The 13,231-nt window shown below is 51.0% G+C and overlaps 1 protein-coding gene across 5 annotated transcripts in view; it reads left to right on the top strand.

Moving 5' to 3' along the window:
- RPS6KA2 (ribosomal protein S6 kinase A2) overlaps nt 1-13,231 on the top strand; it is a 324,439-nt gene that overhangs the window by 193,596 nt on the left and 117,612 nt on the right. The gene's annotated exons all lie outside the window — the stretch shown is intronic.

Here is a 13,231-nt window from a genome sequence, read left to right as displayed (position 1 = left end):
TGAAAAATACTGCAGCCGCATCAGTGAACAAGGGCGCTGCCGCCGACGCGTCATCAGCCGCCACCGCCCCCACCAACAGCGAGCGGAGGGAACTCAGCACGCAGACCAGCAGGCAGCCGGGCTCCGCAGCGCCCCCAGCGGTGCCCCCTGAGGGGGCTCAGGATGGGGAAGAACAGGGCGCTGGCCCTGGACGGCCAGGTGCACGTCAAAGGAGTGATTTCAGGGGCCCAGACCTTTGCGCCTTCCCAGGCCTAGAGAAGCACTAAATCCCTTAACTTGAAATATCTCGTTTTCTTTAGTTAACAGTGATCGCTTGATATTCCGACTACCTGGGCTTTTGTTGCAAAAACGCCTACATCTCCTGGCTCCTCCCTTGCCGCTCTGGAACGGCCTCTGAGAGCGTGTGAGAGGCTGTGTCCCGGCCCCCGTCCTCCGGGAGTCGCTGAATAACACACGACTCTCAACTTCTAGGCTGTGTGTTTATTTCAGTCGACATTTGCCGATATTTCCCCCCATCTTGTGGGTTGTCTTTTTGCTTTCTTGATGGCATTGCTTGTGGCGTTAAGTGTGATGACATCTACACTGACCCTGTCGTCCCGCCATGACTTGCAGTCACTTTGAAGGCCCTTTCCAACTGTGCTGGGACATCCAGGTTTCCGGGAGGGTGTTGTGTCCAGGATGTGTCTGTGCAGCACTGAAGTCACCGTGCCACGTGCTCTTCTCACGAAATAAAGCAAGAAAGGCAAGGGATCCCTTTGGCTTGATTCCCCCACTGCAGACGGGTAGGCGTGTTTCAAAGGCATCCATTCTACCTGCCTACAAGCACTCAGGTCTCTGGGTCTCAAAAAGAATCGAGTCCAGTTGGCCGAAATCTGATCTGTTTAGCCTTAAAAATAGGTAAATATCCCTTTCCTGTGTCCACCATCTTCCTCTCAACTGGGCGAGAATTGCTGAAACCACAGCCCCGGGCTGTGGCTATGACGGAAAAGCCTTAAAGAGTCGGATGAGGGAGCCCCCTCGCTCCCACCCAGTGGGCAGCCCTGCCCTGGCTTTGCTTTCTTGTAAACCTGCTCATCAAAGTTTTGAACCTGCCATTGGAAATCAGGACCCAGAGGCCAGTGATCTGATAACAGGTGGTGATTCTGTGCCTGCGGCTAATTTCACATCAGCCCGCAAAGTGAAAAGCTTTCCCTTTGGGTTGTCGTGTCTGGGGCAAGATAATGTATTAATATCGCAACCGTTGATCATATATTTTCATTTCAGGTCCTATTACCAGAGAAAGCAATCTTTGGGTTTGCTCTTTTCCATAAGATGTGTATGCTATTTTTATCTTTATGTCACCTATGGAGCATCCCAGCTGAATGCGTATCGGGGAGGGTGCGGGTGCTGCTGCATGATGCGTTTCTGTCTCAAACGCCACCCCCACACAGCCCTTTCCCAGTTAGAATCAGAGCCTGTGGGTTCATTTGTTGCTATCATGTTATATCAAATTCCAAGTGCCTAGAGAGAATGCGTGATATTTTAAGACTTAAGTAGGAATGTCTACTAGAAACTTACAAATATAAATTCTGATATTTTAACTGGAGTAAGCCTTCACCAGCAACTGTAAGTTCCAAGCCAGAACTTTAGGACCTGTATTTAATCTCATCTTTTAGGCTGTGATGTCCGAAGGGTAGCCTTTTAAGGAGGGAATCATCTCATGAAGGAGACAAGAGGCCTTTTCTTGCCATAATTATGAATGCTGTAAGATTGTCACATGCACGGTGTAAATTGCTCATCTGTCATAAATCTACTGTAAGACCATCGGGTTTTTAAAGGAGGAGAAGTCTCTGAGGGCTGAACTCTTCACAGATAGAAACACTCGCCCACTGGCCACGCCCATGGGCACCTCCACTGACCCCGCCCATTGGCACACCCACAGACCCTGGGAACCCTGGCCGAATGCACATGACTTGGTTGTAAGCTGCATCTTCCACCCCGCCAGAATCTTTAGAGAAAGTCTGATTGGAGGTGGTTCCCGGAGAGGCAGGAGGGGTGGGATCGTGAATGCCAGAATGGAAGGGGATTCCCAGTGAGGAGCACTGGGCCCGTGAGGCCTGCAGGCTGGGGAAGTGAAGGGGCAGGTGGAGGCAATGGCTGGGGGTGCCTGTGCGACAGCCCAGCAGGTGCATGTTAGGTGGTGAGGCCCTGCACAGGCTTATTTGTGATCTCCGGTAACGTGAACAGTTGCTTTGCTGTAGAAATCTCGGTGTTTCACTCCGTTTGCTTCCTGGGTCTTAGAGGCACCCTCACCACCACCCCCACGCCGCAAGTACTTTGATTAGGTCACCTTGCAGATTGGGCCACATAGGCACCAAGTGATTACACGACTTGCTGAGGGGTCACAGGACCGAGCGTGCAGACCTGCCCCGCCTCCACCCGAGCTGGTCCCGGCCCAGGAGGGCCTCCCCATCCTCTCTGACAGCATCTGTGTTGACTGCACGAGTCCGATTAGCTCCAGACAGTCTCCGTCACCAGGGCCCGCTCGGGGCGATGCTACATGTGGGGTTCATTCCTTTATTTGCTTCTGGCTTTTCTCTTTTCTTTTCTTTTTTTTTTTTTTTTGAGTTTTCCACAAGCTCATTCCAAACCCCTAGTAGGTCACATAAGCAAACCTATGTTAGGGGGAAGTTTTAAGAGAAAGTAAGACATTTTCCTTCCTTGTCACGAGTTAACTGCAATGTTCCCATTTTGTTAAGCTCCGAAACTTCCAGACATCGATTTTAAAGCAGCTGTTTCCTGGACCACGTGTCCAAATCACATCTCAAAGCCAGAGCTGTCTGCGAGGGGAAGGTGTGAGCACCTGGGTCTTTAATGCACTGCTGCTCGCAGTTCCAGGCTTCGGGCTGGAGCAGCCTCCTCCTCGGGACCGTTTGCGCAGAGGGATGGTGAGAACACAGCTCTCCTGACTTTCTTCATTGTCACTTCTTTTGAAGTATTTTGGCATTTCATGCCTCCTGTTTTGTGGTCCTTCCTCCCTTCCCTTGGTGACCTTTAGAAGGAGCGATGCACGTGGACAGCTGGAGACGTTCTCAGCCACAGCCTCCCCCGACAACGTGGAGAAGTGGCAGTTGTCCAGCTGCCTCCAGCAGCATCGGCTGCCGCTTTGGCTGGTGCTGGGGGAGGCGGTCTTTGGCTCCCCCTCCATCCTTGACATTCCATCCTGAGCGGTAGGATCAGGGGGCTCCCTTGGTCCACCTGGGCCTGCCCCACCCCCAGCTCTGCCTTGTTGAGGGTCCTTGGTGATGCCTGTGGCTTTAGCCCCTACCTTGGTCAGCTGGATCCTGCTTGTGGTCTTTCCTGGTGCCCTACTGATGCAGGGCAGCGGGAAGATCGCTGCTGAAATCCTTCCCGCCGCCTCTCAGTAACCAGCTGCCTCACGCTGGAGCTCTTCACCCAGGCAGCAGCTGTCCCAACGCTGAGCCCATTTCTGACCCAGATGGAGCACTGACAGCCCCACATCTGACACCAACCCTGTGTTTCTGGTGGATGATGGGTCAGAAGGAAGGCATCGTCCACCCCTCCCTTAGCTGTGCCCCGGCCCTGCCCACCCTCCCCACGCTCTAAGACTGCATTAAGTTCCTGCCCTAAGTAACTGCCTATATAAGGAGCAGTCTGTTTTGGAAGCGCCGTGGCCCATACATGGCGAGAACAGATCTCAGCGTAAGCTCCCTCCCTCAGAAGCCGTGACGTGGTCACACAGGTCTCAGAGCGAAAGGGCGCTGGCGGAAGGAAGCATCCTTCTGGATCCAGAATGTTGAATTCCTGGTATCCCAGTACCCTTTTATATTAATGGCTTATATCGTTTCAGAACTTAACACCAACACCCTATGTAGATTTAAGTGAATGTTTCCCTTTACAAACACTGAGATCTCTTGTCTTTGAACAAACTCATTCCAAGGGCGAAAGCCAAAAGAGTGCCTAGGTGCCAGGACACCTTTCTCTCCACGTTTCGACACTAGACTGCCCATCGCTCTGCAGAGGAGACCCACAATTCAGCACATGGAAATACTGACTTAACCCCTTTCTCGTTTTTATTATGAAATATTTCAGACATTAAAAAAACAAAAATGCTGTAATGAACACCTGTGTACCCATAATTCAGCTTAAGAAATGAACAGTCATCAATACAGTTGAATTTTGTTTACAGCTCCCCGACTTCATTCCTGGCCTTCTCGCCTGGAAGTTGCCGGTGTCCTGGATTTGGTGGCACTGCCCCTCTTTGTTTCTCCTCATGTTTCCTGTGTATGCGTCCTGAACATGACAATGTGTGTCTGTGGTGTGTGTCATACAAATGGATCCACACCGCGTCTGTACTGATGCCACTTGCCCAGCGTGATACTGAACAGTCACGTTTTCTGATAGCTCCGTTCCTTACGTTTGCGTCTGTGTGGTGGTTTCCATCTACGCCATGAATGTTCATGGTCAGCTCTCCTGTGGGTGGGCACTTGCAGTCCCCTTCTGTCTTCACTGTGAGCAGTGCTGCTCTGAAGATCTCACACGTCACTCCTTGTGTCCTTGGGGGAGAGGGTTTTCTGGGGCACATATCCAGGAGTGAGACCTCCGGGTGGTGGCGTGCACGATCTTCAGCCTTACCAGGTTTTACCAGACTGCCCCCCAGGCTGGTTGTACTAGCGCAGACGTGGGTCGCAGCCCCCCCGCCCTTCCCGTCAGGGCGTCGGCAGTTAGTTTCCAGCCCCTGCGGCGCGTGCGGTGGTGTCTCGTGGCGGCTGGCGCTCGTTCGAGGATCACTGGTCGTCTGCACTTCTAGCTACATCGCCCATTTGTGTGATTTTGTTGTTGTCCTTTTTTCTGTCTCTTTAGTTGACTTACGGGAGTCGTTTATGTATTCTGAGTAATAATTCTTCATCAGTTTTACGTGCTGCAGACGGGATCTAGTGCATGGCCTGTCTTTTAACCTTTGTATGCAGAAGTTTTAAATTTTTATGTAGCTGAATTTATCAGTCTTTTTCTTTATGGTTTGTGCTTTCCGTCTCAAGAAATCTGTCCTTACTCTGAAGTCATAAAGACAGTCTGTCTTCATCTAAACGATACAAAGTTTATTGTGGCCTTTACTTGGCATGAATTCGTTTTATAGCCTTTGTATATGGAACTAATTTTGTTTCCTGTCTTTTTCAATCGTGTACCCATTTTCTCAGTCCCCTTGTGGACCGGTCCCTCCGTCCTCCGCTGACCTGCACGGCCACTCCGCCACATCACAGGATTCCCTAGAAGGACTGGGTCTGTTTCTGGTCTGTTTGTCTCACCTGTGCCAAAACCACACTCTCTCATTGCTACTGATTTAAAATAACTCTTGATAGAAGTTCAGCAATGCTCTCCTGCCGTCACATTGGTTTTCTTCAGCGTGAGCTTAGCTTGTATGACAGTTTGTCACTGACACAAGTCTTTACCCTAACTAGATCAACCTACTTTCAAGCTGAATAGGATGTTTTCTGTGGAGCTGTCTTACAAGCAGTGGAGTGCTACGTAGATTTAAGTTTCGGGCTTCGCATCATGAAAATGTTGTGATGTAGTTGGAGTTAAGAAAACTTCATGTGTTCCACGTATCAGCTAGCATGTACCTTGCTTACAAGTAAGGAAATGTGGCTGGATTTTTATTGTTTCCTTTTCGTAATGTCATGTAGCCTGTGGGCTCTCAATCAATATTATCTGAATAGAATCATCAGTCACTCAGGCTCAAGGTAAACCAGTTAGCTGTGTGTTTGGTTGGTTTTGTCGTAGTTCTGATTCTTCTTTCTCTCATTGCCATCTTTTTGAGGTGACAGCAAGAGTTGTTTTGTTTCTTTTGTCTTTTAAGAAGTACTAGATGCACAGAGTATTTTAATAACTTGCTCCTTGTGTTTACTAGGCAAAAGCAAAACGTATTTCAGTAGGAATAATACAAACAAAATGACTTCAAATTTAAAACTCAATTTTCTTAAAAAAAATCTACATGCAGATTTATTATTTAGTCTGAAAATGGGTAAGTATAGCACTTTTACGTTAAAAGAATTATCATTTTGTTCTCCCATCATTTGCTTAACTGCCTTTGGGCATGATACTCACACAGGTGCTTGTTCAAAGATCAGTCAGGCACGCTCCCCCACCAAGCATCTTAACTCCATCAGGAGGGAGAGATGTCCCTGAGTTCCTCGGGAGTGTGTCAAAGAGGACAAGTTGAATGACTCTAGAGAGGAGAGCCACATCCGACGGGATGGCTACTCATTTCTTTGTGGACAAGTCTTCATTGGGTTTCTACAGCATGCCAGGCGCTGCCTTGGGAAACCCCCCAAGAATGAGACAGAGACAGTCTCTGCCCTTGCAGCCCGGGTCCTCTGGGGAAGACAGACATTGGACCAGCAGTTTTATTGTCATGAGCAGAGGCATAGAGAGCGCCGTGGTGTGTGTCACTAAGGGGGCTAGTCTCATGGGCAATCTGGAAGGCCCTCCGGAGGAGGTGGTGTTGGCTCCAGGTGTGGACCAGTGAGCGGCAGGGCCTACGGGAGGAGAGGACAGAGACCAGCACACACCCAAGTTGAAGAGTGCACCTGGGAGGGAGAGCGGAAGGGACTTTGTTGAATATGACCTGACTGCCCAGAAAAGACTTAAACAGTCATCTCCGTTGTTTTGTGCAAACTCATCATTGTTCTTACCACACAGTGAACACATGTTGGGCTAAAACCTGTCGCTGGACTGGCTCCCTTCTTCTGCAACTGCTTCGTTTTTTGTTTAATGAGAGTAAGACTTTACATTTATTTCTGTTACTTTTGTCATTTTTGTTGATAAGTTCAGCCTTCCAGTCTGTCGGGACTTTTAGAGACACATAGCTGTCTTCCTGCGAGTGGCAGGAAGCGTCCTGCCTCGCGCAGCCACCCGGACGGACGCCGCGTGGGAGAGGAGCCAGGGCTGCGCTGGCGGAGTCCTTCCTGGTTGCCGTGGGTTGACCAGTTGCCTGCTCTGGTTGAGTCAAGTAGGCATTGGTTAATTCACCAGTTGTCATTTCTTCGTTGGATTCAATGTACCAGTGAGAAACCTCATAAAATGTCTTCCAGAAGACCAGAGACACCACATTTCCCGTATCTCCCTCATCTACCTGGCAGTTAACCTCGACAGAGAAGAAATGGAAATCAGCCTGCTTTTAGTTTAACTCTCTCGTTGCCGTTGGTCCTGGCTTTCTTCCTAACATGTTCTCCAACGCCCTCAAGTCTCTGGGCCTGTGGTTTCCAGAACACACCTTCCTAAAACCCTTTGCCTGTGTTCAGTCCTTGCCATCAATTCAGCTTCTTCAGACATCACCCGGAGAGGGTCTTCGTGTCCTGGGCACTGAGCTGTGACACAGTGATAAGCCTCAGGTGTGAAGGGGAGCTGGACCAGCCTGTACGCCTGCGTCCCAGCCATCCAGCCCTGCCTCTCTTGCTGCCGGGGGCCAGGTGAGCCCCTTGTCAAAGAGTAGAAGTGGCGTCTAATGCGGCTGAGACCCAGTCAACTGGGAAGGAGGGCAGGGGTGGAGGAAGAGAGATGCCGGCTGCTTATGCAAAGAAAACCCTTGTTTCCTGGACCGCTACAGAATTGAGCAGAATCAGAACACAAATTCTCTTCCCTGCCTCCATTCTCCCAAAGAAAACAGTCTTCCTTTTCTTGACGCAAGAGGAAAGAATGTTGTATAAACAAGGACTCTTAGAGCCAAAATGTTTAGAGCTCTTACCCACACAAACCACCCAGGATTTAGTTCATGATGGGCTGATTCCAGGCTGTTTAACCAAAAGTCTTCAAGTCCAAAAGGTCATCAGATTCCAGCTTCTCTCTCCAAGCTGGCTCTGGGGGCACATTAACCCTGGATGCAGACTGGCTGTCCCTTCTCTCTTTCCCTGCCTGTCTGCGTCGTTGAGAACCCGGTCTTAGTTCTGCAAACCAGTTAATCCGCCCATAAGCCTCTCTGAATGTTCGTGTAAGACCATGAATGCCTACGAGGAAATGAAACCAGGTGTGTCTGCTCCGGCGCCTCCGCCGGGGACCCGGCCCACCAGGCTGAGGAGGAGGACTGGGGAGGAGACCCCGGGGGAGCCAGAGCCATCAGCAGGTGCAGCCCCTGTGGCCCGCGGGTCCCACCCGCCTTCCTCTTCTCTCTCCCGCCCTCCTGAGAAGTGCATTGTTGCTTTCTGCCTGAGAGACGGGGAGTAAGCGAAGCGGCAGCCGCACACGTGGTTGTCCGGGGCCCCTGCGGAAGCGGACCGCGTCCCAGAGCGACCGCGGTGTGGCGGGGACGCTCCTGAGCCTCTTGGACGGCAACAGAGCGGAGCGTTTCTGTGGAGGAAGAAGGCCATTCGCACCGACGCTCTGCCAGCTGCGTGGTGGCGGTGGCTCCGTGGGGCGGGACGAGTGCTCCCAGTCACGCAGGAGGAGCTGGCGGAGAAGGCCCGGGCCTCGGGCCGCGCGCCCCGCCGCGCAGAGCAGAGCCCTGCGGCTGGGCCCTCCTCCCGCCCGCCTGCCGCCTGGAGGCGTTTCCCCTCCCCTCTCGGTCTTGCCCCTTTTATGTTTCATTATCTGAAAGATCCATTTCGATGTTACTCATTAAATCCAAAGACAAATCCGTGAACATTTTGGTCTTGCCTATATTATCTGTTAGAGCTACAGTTTTATAAGTTATCAAAACCATCGCATTTCCTTTCTAAAATTCCTGCTAATTTTTTTTCAGCCTGAATGACCCTGAACTTCTTTTTTTCCCCTAACTGAAGCATAGTCAGTTTACAATGTCGTCTTAATTTCTGGTACACAGCACAGTGATTTAGTTATACATATATGTATTCCTTTTCATATTTTTTTTCATTGTAGGTTATCGTAAGATATTGAATATAGTTCCCTGTGCTATACAGGGACCTTGTTCTTTAATCTATTTTATATATAGTTAGTCTCTGCAAATCCCAGACTCCCAGTTCATCCTTCCACCCTCTCCCTTCTCCTCCTGGTAATCACAAGTTTGTTCTCTATGTCTGTGTGTCTGTTTCTGTTTTGTAAATAAGTTCATTTGTGCCTTTTTTTTTTATATTCCACATATAAGTGATGTCTTATGGCATTTTTCTTTATCTTTCTGGCTTACTTCACTTAGTATGACGATCTCCAGGTCCATCCATGTTGCTGCAAACAGTTACTGTGGCACTGTTTTCCTTTTTTATGGCTGAGTAGTATTCTGTTGTATATATATACTACAACGTCTTTATCCAACATCTGTTGACGGACATTTAGGTTGTTACCATGCCTTGGATTGTAAATAGTTCCGTGAAGAAAAGGGAACCCTCCTACACTACTGGTGGGAATGTAGTTTGGTGCAGCCACTATAGAAAACAGTATGGAGATTCCTCAAAAAACTAAAAATAGACTTACCATATGATCCAGCAATCCCACTCCTGGGCATATATCTGGAGGGAACTCTAATTTGAAAAAATAGAGGCACCCCAAATCCCTAATATTTTAGTTGAACTTTCCCTTGTATATTGAATATCTTTATCTGCACACCAGTCTCTCCTCCTCTTTTTCTTTTTCCCAAAAGAAGAGAAATACTTCCTTCTTTCCCTCCGAGTTTCCCCTTGGCCTCCAGCCCACTTGTTGCCACTCACTGCAGATGCTCAGCCCCCTGGAATCGCTCCTCCTTCTGCGTTGCCAGCTGTCCTGCACTGGAGGGAAGGTGGCGTGGGTCACCTGGTGTCCTGGCCACTGGTGGATGTGTCCGTCACCCCCTCACTCTTGCTCCTCTGAGCTGTGCTGTCCAGAATCACGCGCCTGCCCTTCCCTCTGAAGACCCACTTTTATGGACTGTTTCACAGTCCTTATCTGGACCCGCTCTGCTCCCTCCTTCATCCCTCCTGCCTCACAGCAGCCTGTCCTGTTTCTCCTCCGTTCTCTCCCAGATCGCACTCTGCCTGATTTTTCACTGATTTCTCCTTTTCCCCAGCAAAAGCAAGCAGACTCCTCAGTTCGATTCTTCCGGTTTCCTCTCTTCCTCCTCTCCCCTCACCAGCTCCATCTCCACGCCCCCTCTCAGTCCTCCCTCCGAGCTGCTGCCTCCGCACAGCTGTGCAAATCTAGCACCTTCCCCCCGCAACCTCCCCTTCCTCCTGCGTCTCTGGTGCTGGAGGTGTGACCACTGTCTGGTCACAGTGAAGATCTCAGGGTGGAAATCCTCCCGCCTCCCGCCTCCCACGTCCAGGTCCAGTGCGTGTTCACGCGGTATTGGCCTCTCGCTAACTTCACTCTGGTCCTTACCTTGTCCCCTCCCCACGTCCCATGATCGTGCCCTGGAGACTTCCCTTCAGGTCACCTGGGGAGCAGTGTCCCTGGCATCGGGGTGCAGTTCACAGATTTCAAACCCGTCAGAGGCCTTTCTCTTTCCAGAGTCGGACACCAGTTACTGTTCAGATATTTCTGTATCCAGACCCAGCTCTGGACGCCCACGCCTATTTTAAGCTTATTAAAATTGAGCGAATACCATTCCAGTAAACACCAAGAGGCTTTCCGCGACGAGAGCTTGCCACCTGCGTCAGCTTGGGTGGCCCATCAGGCTGGCCAAGAAGGGGTCCCCGGTCACTGATGTGGTGACGATCAATTGGAGGGAGTTACCGCCGATTAGTTACAGTCTCTTCCACCCTTCCACACGTCTTCGTCATCGAGTCGGTCACATCGGCACCGAATGTCCTTCTCCAGCTCAGGTTGCACAAAGCAGGTGGGACGTGTTCTCCCAAGGAAACAGCCTCTTGGTCGTGGGGGTCTCGGTGCGGCCAGGCAGTTACTACCCTTTCTAGAAGTTACTAGTGTCTGAAAGTATGTGCTGCGTCTACTGGCAAAGGGGCACTAGTTGTGACCGTCCCACTTCTCTGTTTGTCAGGGTGGAAGAGGGGCTTCCAATTAAAACATTAGCTGAGGAGTGACGTTCCGGTGGGTGGGCCCCGTCTGTGAGGACCTGGGGCAGAGCCCACCTCCCTGATCAGCTTTCCTGTCACTGAGCCCGAGGTTCTGGAGAGCTGTGACACAGCACCGTAGACTTTTCGAGTACAGACTTGCATTAGGAACTATAAAAAAGATAACCTTTACAGTGTTTTCCTTCTGAACACTTGAGAATTCTTTTTCAGTAGCCAGAAGTCCACACTGGGATTTCAGGATCCCCAAATACGCATAATTGGGATTAAAATAAACTCGTCAATTATTCAGGAAGATAAACTGTTAAGGCCTGATGAGTTCTCTCCTGAGTTCTGTCTGCTGGCTTTGGTTCTCGCAGCTGCAGCTTCTGTCCGGGAACTCCCGCCCCGTCTTCCTGGGCCTGCGCACTTTTTTCATCGAGGCTGCAGGGTGATCAGCCCTGAGACCCTGAATGATCAAGACGCCTTTGTTTTGCCCTCTCTCGGGATTAATGCTGCAGCTTCCTGTGGACTTAGAGGTCCAAGATCCTCCCCCTTCGCTGGTGTTTGTGCTCTCGTATGTCCAACGGCCCTTCGTTACTGACGCGCACTTCTTGCTGGTGAATGTAATTCAGATGGGTTGCTGGAATGGTCTGTTCTCTCCACAAGCCTACTGGTAAATAAGAGGACTTGTCCAAGGGGTGGTGCTCGAGGGAGGCAGCAGGTGGGCGAGGACCCGGGGCAGCAAGGGAGGAACGCCTCTCTGGGCGGGAAGTGCTCCAGGGCCTCCCTCTCCTCTGGGGCTGCCTGTCTGCTCTCCCACCGTCTCTCCCTGCCTCTCTGCCTCTCTCTTCTGTCACTCGGGGTCTGATGTGGGGAGAGGCATTAACAGTGGTGTGAAACCTTGACTCTGGGTCCTGGGTTCAGATTCCAGCTCCCCACTTACCAGTTAGGTGAGGAAGTAAGTTACTTCGCTCCCTTGTACGAAGTGGGCGTAACTCAGCTCATGGTCGTGCCAATGGGTTAGTACGCGTGGGGCTCTGGGGACAGCGCCTGGCACGCAGTAGCCGTCGAGGGTCAGCTGTCACCATCAGCATGGTGACGCCACGCCAGGCCCCCTGTTTCCCTGGAGAACAGTCCTCTGGTTTTCATTGGCGGCAACACCCAGCCGATGCTCCGGGGCCAGCTCTTCCCCACGCAGTGGCTGGTCAGCTACCCTGTCACTTTCCCCATGACCCACGCCCACTGTTGATAATTTCCGACGCTGCAGTTCTTTTGAGAAATAGTTCTGTCTCTGCTGATCTGTAACATCAGGATCCCTGGCTTGCCAGGCCCATCTCTTTCCCCTCTTTCAGGATTTCTGCAGACTGGTCCATTGCTGCCTCCTGACAGGCTGTCCAGCAAGGCTGTGGGGTTATTTTATCATGAGGATTAAATAAATAAACCTGCCCTCGCTTTCTCCTTTTCTGAGCTCTGACCTGTTTCTGCGTCACGAAGGTTCTCGTCCTGTGAAGGTGTGAGAGACTCACCAGTCCTCTTGGTTTGAGCTGGTTTGGGCTTGGTCGCTGTTACTGTAAAGATGGTGATGCTGATTGTAGAATACAGACAAAAGTGGCCACGCTGGGTGGCCGTGGGCTGTCGGCGGACTGCTCGTGTTTAGAAAGAGTCACAGTGTTGGCAGCATGCTGGGTTAGGTTCCTGTGACTATCAGAACAAACTACCGCAGATTTGATGGGCAAATCACCAGAAAGCTATGCTCTCACCTCTGTGGAGGCCGGAAGTCTGAAGTCAAGGTTCGTGTTCTCTTCAAAGCCCCTTGGGGGGTCCTTCCTGTCTCCTCCAGCTTCTGGTGTCTCCAGGTGTCGCTGGCTTGGAGAAGCGTCACCCTGACCTCTGCCTTTGTCACCGCATGGCTCGCCTCTGTGTGTCTTCTTGTGACCTTCTTACAAGGCCTCAGTCACCCTCCTCCAGCCTGCCCCCCTCTTAACTAATTACGTCTGCAGTGACCTTATTTGCAAAGACGGGCACATTCGCAGGGACTGGGGGCTAGGACTTCATACATTTTTTGAGGGTGCACAGTTCAACCCGTGACACGTGCCAAGTGCCATTTTGACTCCAGCAGCACCCCCCGCCACTGCCAGTTTAGAAACATCCTGCTGACACCACACAGAGGTTTTCCATCGCTGAGTGAGTAGCTTTGATCTGTGTCCCGATGTCATCCAGATGTGCCTTCAGTACTTCCTGGAAGAGGATCTGGTTGGTGTCTTTGCTGCGCCCTCAACACGGGCCCCTTTCCAGTGCGT

The sequence above is a fragment of the Vicugna pacos genome, chromosome 8, assembly GCF_048564905.1.
Source record: "Vicugna pacos chromosome 8, VicPac4, whole genome shotgun sequence".
Taxonomy (NCBI): domain Eukaryota; kingdom Metazoa; phylum Chordata; class Mammalia; order Artiodactyla; family Camelidae; genus Vicugna; species Vicugna pacos.
Note: the sequence above shows the minus strand (reverse complement) of the source record. Positions and strands in the feature narration are given on the sequence as shown.